A 7,191-nucleotide genomic window follows, 5' to 3' on the forward strand; every position below is an offset into this window, starting at 1 on the left:
GAGGAGGGGGAGATAGTTGGGTCAGGTATGAGGAGGGGGAGATAGGTGGGTCAGGTATGAGGAGGGGGGGTAGTTGGGTAAGGTATAAGGAGGGTAGGTAGATAGGTGAGTTATGAGGGGGAGGGGTAGGTGGGTCAAGTATGAGGAGGGGGGGGGGGGTGGGTCAGGTATTAAGAGGGGGATGTAGGTGGTTGAGGTATGAGGAGGGAGAGGTAGGTAAGGTATGAGGATGAGAGGTAGGTAGGGGAGGTAAGAGGGGGGGTAGATAGGTGAGGTAAAAGGAGGGAAGTAGATGGGTCAGGTATGAGGAGGGGGGAGGTTGGTGGGTAAGGTATGGGGAGGTATGAGGAGGGGGAGTAGGTGGGTCATCTATGAGGAGGGGGTAGGTGGGTCAGGTATGAGCAGGGGGGTAGATGGGTCAGGTATGAGGAAGGAGAGATAGTTGAGTTAGGTATGAGGAGAGGGAGGTAGGTGGGTCAAGTATGAGGAAGAAGGAAGTAGATGGGTCAGGTATGAGGAGGGGAGGTAGGTAGGTCAGGTATGGGGAGAGGGAGATAGGTGGGTCAGGTTTGAGGAGGGGGAGGTTGGTGGGTAAGGTATGGGGAGGGATGAGGAGGGGGAGATAGTTGGGTCAGGTATGAGAGGGAGGTAGGTAGGGGAGGTATGAGGAGGAGGGGTAGGCAGGTCAGGTATGAGGAGGGGGAAATAGTTAGTTTACGTATGTGGAGGGGGGGGAGGTAGGTGAGTCAGGTATGAGGAGGAAAAGTAGTTCAGCAAGGTATAAGGAGGGGAGGGGAGGTAGAGGGGTGAGGTATTAGGCGGAGTGGTAGATGGTTCAAGTATGGGGGGGGGGGTAGGTGGGTCAGGTATTAGGAGGCAGTAAAATAGGATTTTTATAACAACTTACCTTTAAAATCCTTTTCTTGGAGTACATCGCGGGACACAGAGCCATAGTTATTAACTATATGGGTAAATAGGCACCTTCAGGTGATGGACACTGGCACACCCAATACAGGAAGTTCACTCCCTATAAAACCACTCCTCCTACCAGGAGTACCTCAGTTTTGTAGCAAAGCAATATACACAAATCCCAAAAGAGGGGGGGGGGGGACCTCTGTGTCCCGTGATGTACTCCAAGAAAAGGATTTTACAGGTAAGCTGTTATAGAAATCTTATTTTCTTTATCGTACATCACGGCACACAGAGCCATAGTTATTAACTATACGGGACGTCCCATAACAATGCTATTTGAGGGGAGGGAGGCACAACCTGTAGGGCTCCCCCAGACTTGAGGACCTATACTGCTGCCTGCAGCACACTGCGCCCAAAGGTGATATCCTCATGCCTTTTTATACCCACCTGAAAAAACCTGGTGAATGCATGTGTAGCGGTACCCCCGTAAGGGCTGCTGATTTGGTTACTTAGCAATCTGCCAATCACCCTGTTGCCAGGCTCCCCACATTCAGATGAGACAAGGAACAGTCATTTGCACAGTTTTGTTGCATTTATTTGTGGGATACAACTTGGATGGAACAAAAGGGGTGATATGAGGTGCCCATAACAGATGCTGTATTGTTTGACAATACTGAATAGCCTTAGCTTGAATGTTGTAGTACATCTAGTATTCTCAGCAAATTCCTGAAACACTACTTCACTTCCAATTTTGACAAAGAAAAATCATTCTGAATAATTCCACCTTGCAGACTATGATGGTTTCTGAGCATCAAAGATCCAGTGGCCTAACACAGCCTCTTCCCAATGGATCAATGAGTTAGATAGCCACACAGTCTTTGGAAGATATTACCAATGTGCTAACCAGACCAGAGATAACACAGTATCTCCCCCCCGATGGCCTGACACATGGTAATAAACAGACTACTGCTCCCAGCCAGTCCTTTGCTATCAATGCTGTTCCCCGGCCACAGCATTCTACACTGTTCTTGATAACTTCTCTTGTTTTGTACACTGACTTCTGGTTACTTGACTGTTCGGTGTCCCCGGTCACAGAACGCTGCTCTACTCTCTTCCGCTTTACTGCTACTTCTTCTGCTCTGATCTTGTCCAGTATTCAAGTCCTGTGTTCCCCGGTCACAGCAGCCTGATACCTTTTTACAGACGAAGATCTTTATCTTAGACTCCCTCTCCATCCCTCCCCCACGCTCGGCGCATCCCCGCATGGGGACGGCCGGAACAGCACCTCAATCCTCCATGTTGTCTTTTCTGTACTCCAAACTCCTCCCTGGCAGCATGTGACCCCAGCTCATAAGGGAGGCCTGCCCCCTGCCAATACCAAAATATAATTGGTCAGGGCTCCTCACAAGAGCTGCCTGCCACTCAGACTTCAGGTCGAACCCCCATTCCAGAACCATCTTTCTGGAATCAGGGGAGGCATCTCTGAATCAGAGCACAGGTGGCCACACCCACCACTACACTGAACACTCCCAAAATCAAAACAGACAGGCCCAGCACACAGCATAAGCCTGCCTAAATTTACCTGCACATATCCTGACCTGGGAAAAATCCTATTCTAGCACCTACCTTTGGGTAGAGGGTGCTACATATGCACTGAAGACCAAGTTGCAGCTTACAGATCTGAGCCATGAAGGCCTGGTGATGCACTGCCCAAGAAGCACTAACTGCTCTGGTAGAGTGCACCTTGACTTGAAAAGGTGGAATCTTACCTTTTAAACCATAAGCCTGAATTATAACTTGCCGAATCCACTTAGAGATAGTGGATTTTGACACTGCCTGTCCTTTCAAGCCGCATCACCCCTTGCATAAAAACCCAGACCAAAGAATGCAAAGCAAAGAAAAATGTCGGGGTGAAGGGACCATTCCCCTGGAAGCAACTGCTGGCGGCTCAAGAAGTCCGCCTGCCAATTCTCTACTCCCGGAATGAAAACTGCTGATAGGCACAGAACATTCCTTTCTGCCCAAGTTAGGATATGGTTCACCTCCCTCTGTGCTGCGAGACTCTTGGTGCCCCCTTGGTGATTGATGTAAGCCACAGCTGTGGCATTGTCGGATTGGATCCTGACAGGACAACCCTGCAACCTGAATGTCCAGGCCTTCGGAGCCAGACACGCTGGCTGAATCTCTAGGATGTTGATGGGCAAGGTCCTTTCGGTTCTTGACCACTGTCCCTGGACAGTTGTCTTTTCTAGCACTGCTCCCTAACCTGAAAGGCTTGCCGCTTTCCAGATAACTGGTCTGAAGGATTTTCCTTTCAGCAGATTCCGGGTTACCAACCAACAACTGAGGCTCTGGGACACCCTTGGGGACAGCCGCATTGGCAAGTCTAAAGCTTGAACCGTTTTGTTCCAAGCAAACAGGATACTGTTTTACAACAGTATGAATGTAACTGGGCATAGGGGACCGCTTTGAAGGAAGCCACCATCTTTCCTAACAACCTCATGCAAAGGCGAATGGAGTGATCTCTTTTCGACCTGACCATCTGCACCAGCTTTCTTATGTTGTTGATCTTTGCCTGAGGCAAGAACACCTTTTTCTGGGCTGTGTCTATGATTAGACCCAAGTACTCCAGCCTTTTTAGCGGTTTTAAGGAAGACTTCTCTAGGTTGAGAATCCAACCCAGATTTTCCAGGTATTTGGTTGTAATGCGCACGCTTTGCTCCCAACGGGCCACAGACTGGTCTATTAGCAATAGATTGTCTAGGTACGCCAAGACTGTTATGACCTGTGCCCTTAACCTGGCTAGAGGTGGAGCCAGAACTTTTGTAAACACCCAAAGGGCAAGGCTACAAACTGAAAATTATGCTGTTCTACCTCGAACCGCAGAAACCTTTGGTGAGCGGGAAATATAGGGACATGCAGATAAACATTCGTGATGTCGATAGATGCCAGAAGTTTTCCTCCCTGTAGGATAGAAACTACCAACCTGATCGACTCCATGCAAAAAGAGCGGATCTTCAGGAACTGATTTAGATTCTTTAGATCTAGAATGGGTCTGACATCTCCATTCGGTTTTGGTACCATAAAGAGGTTTGAATAAAACCCCAAACCTTGCTCTTCTGTGGGGATTTGTATGATAACCCCCTGAGCCAGTAATCGGTCTAGTGCCCAAAACAGAGATTGCCTTTTCCCCGGATCTTTGGGAACGTTTGACCTCAGAAAACGAGACGGTGGAAACTCCCGAAATTCCGGTTTGTACCCTAGAGTTACCATGGAGATGACCCACCTGTCCTGAATTTCCTCTTCCCAGACTTCTGAGAACTGCAGAAGTCTTCCCCCCACCTTGGCGAGCAGGGGCACCCCTTCATAATGAGTATATGGTATGCTCCGCGTTACGGATGATAACGGGTTGCAGCCCCCCTATTGGGTTCCAGCCGGAACTTACAATGAGTAGAGATAGAAAATGGGGTGGTTGGTGCTACCCCGTTCAACAATAACCTGCACAAAAGATAGTGGATAAGTGTCTAATAGGCCTAAAACGTGTTTAATCTGTAAGCAGTGGCTAGTGGGTGTATAAATGTACCTCTCTTGTGAAGACTAAGTGTATGTGTATGTACCCTCCAATAAATGGGTATAACGTGCCTACACACACATGTAATTAAACCAAGTAGTAAACCATAAAAGAAAGTCCTAAGCGAATATAAATAATAAAATTGGTATACACAGAAAACTGTGCAAATTAATTAAATAAGCCATATATGTGCATAACAATGTCCATCGGGTCAGGGATGTAAGCAGTAAAGCTATATACACTTGACTGAAGGCGTAGCATGGGTCCCCGGGTCCAGCCCTGCAAGGAGAGGCGTTACAGGCAAAACCTCGTTCTTCTAGTATGAAGCCCGGGTACCATCCACCTTGGCCTCAGTGGCACTTTGGATGGATCCGGTCTGTGGAGGCTATTTAAATCCAGCAAGGATCCTTCCAGTGAAGCTCCTCAGAGCACATCTTCACTCGTGACCAACACCTTAGCACTGGCGAAAAAACTGAGGTACTCATGGTAGGAGGAGGGGTTATATAGGGAGTGAACTTCCTGTATTGGGTGTGCCAGTGTCCATCACCTGAGGGTGCCTATATACCCATATAGATATCAAAGAAATGGAGGATAGTTGTTTGCTATGTACAGGCCAACATCCCTAATTAGAAAAATTTACAATTTTCCCATTGGAAAATGGGACTTTTTAGGCACAGACTGTGAGACATGGTAAATTTATAAAAAGTTTTATTTTATCAAAAAAAGTGTGGTATCATAACATATATTTATAAAAACATAGAATGATTGAGTTAATTTTGTACAAAAATGCATATAAGGCCCAGACATAGGATCATATAGCACAGATATGAAAACAAAATGCAATTGTGTTTCCTACACGTTACGGAGTATGATAAACTCCATCTTCAGGGATAGTTCGATATGTAGTTTAATGTTTTAATAATATGTCTATAAATGAATGGGGCCCAAAGTCATGAACAGAGAGGCCTAATGGCCACAATAGGTAGATGGGGAGAGGAAAGGTCTCTCGCGATCGCGAGTGCAGCGTGTCAGTCTGACACCCCGCATCTCCGATAATGATGATCAGCTTAACAGGTGATCATCGCATGAACCAGGAAGCGCCGTTAAACGGCATTCCTCGGTTCGTGCTGACAGGGAGAGCCGATCAGCGGCTCTCCCTGTCAGAGGGGGGGGGTCTGTGCCGATAATCAGCACATTGATTATCAGCACAGCCCCCTCAAATGTATAAATCACCTGCCAACCAGTGCCCAGCAATGTAAAAACAATAAATTCTGCCAGTGCCCACCACAGTGCCAATCACTACCCACCACACTGCCAATCACTGCCCACCACAGTGCCAATCACTGCCCAGCAGTAACACCTGTCAGTACTTATCAGTACCTAATCATCAGTGCCACCTGTCAGTGCCAATCAGTACTGCCTATCAGTGCCAATCAGTGTCGTCTGTCAGTGCCCATCACAGCCGCCTGTCAGTGTCCATCAGTGCCACCTATCAGTGCCCATCAGTGCTCCATATCAGTGCCGCCTATTGGTGCCTATCAGTGCCAACTCATCAGTGCCACCTCATCAGTGCCCATCAGTGAAGGGGAAAACACAATTTTGTGACAGAAACTAAAAAAAAAAAAATTTTTTTCAAAAATGTTGGTCTTTTTTAGTTTGTTTAGCAAAAAATAAAAACCGCAGAGGTGATCAAATACCACCAAAAGAAAGCTCTATTTGTGGGAAGAACATGATAAAAATTATCTTGAGTACAGTGTTGCATGACAGCGCAATTGTCATTCAAAGTGTGACAACGCTGAAAGCTGAAAATTGTCCTGGGAAGGAAGGGGGATAAGTGCCTGGTATTGAAGTGGATAAACAAATAAAAATACTCTAGAGGGCTTCCACACCAAATGTGCTCACTGCTTACGCAGATAAAAAAAAATATGAAGAATAAACACCTTAAAGTGGAGTTCCGCTTGTTCGTCTCTCTCTCCGGTGCCACATTTGGCACCTTTTAGGGGGGAGGGGGGAACACGGACCTGTTTTTGAATGGCCCCCTTCCCCACTTCCAGGAGATGGGGCCGCAGCGCCATCTCTCGGAAGTTTGGCCCCTCCTCCTTCCTCCACCGCCTGGCCAATTGGAAAGTGCAGCGCATGCGCAGCATTGAACCAGAGGTAAAGCCAAAAGGCTTCACTGCTGGGTTCCCTTACCAGCAATGGCGGCAGCTGCACCTGACAGTCGATCTGAAGATCGGCTGCGGCGCAGACATTGCGGGCTCCCTGGACAGGTAAGTGTCCATAGATTAAAAGTCAGCAGCTACAGTATTTGTAGCTGCTGACTTTTAATTTTTCTAGGTGTGGACGGACCTCCGCTTTAAGACCACCAAGCACAAAAAATAATCAAATACATAATGATCATACAGTATACAAAACACACACTATACACCAGCACTTTTCATCTACAAAATCAAAACCGAAAACAACAAAGTGTAGCGCTAAAAAGTGATATGCCAAAAATAATATAGACAGTGAGTCTTGATGGCACTGAATTCCAAAAAATATATACAATAAGTAAATAAAAAAAACATAAATATGTGTAAAAGAGTCAAATAAAGTCCATAAAATAATGGTGCAAAGAAATAGTGAATATAGTCCCAGTCTATATGGTTGAAGATGTGAGATTCACTAATAAAGGCCTCTGTGTGAGGAATTCTTGCAAAAGATGG

The sequence above is a fragment of the Aquarana catesbeiana genome, linkage group LG03, assembly GCF_042186555.1.
Source record: "Aquarana catesbeiana isolate 2022-GZ linkage group LG03, ASM4218655v1, whole genome shotgun sequence".
NCBI classification, from domain to species: Eukaryota; Metazoa; Chordata; class Amphibia; order Anura; family Ranidae; genus Aquarana; species Aquarana catesbeiana.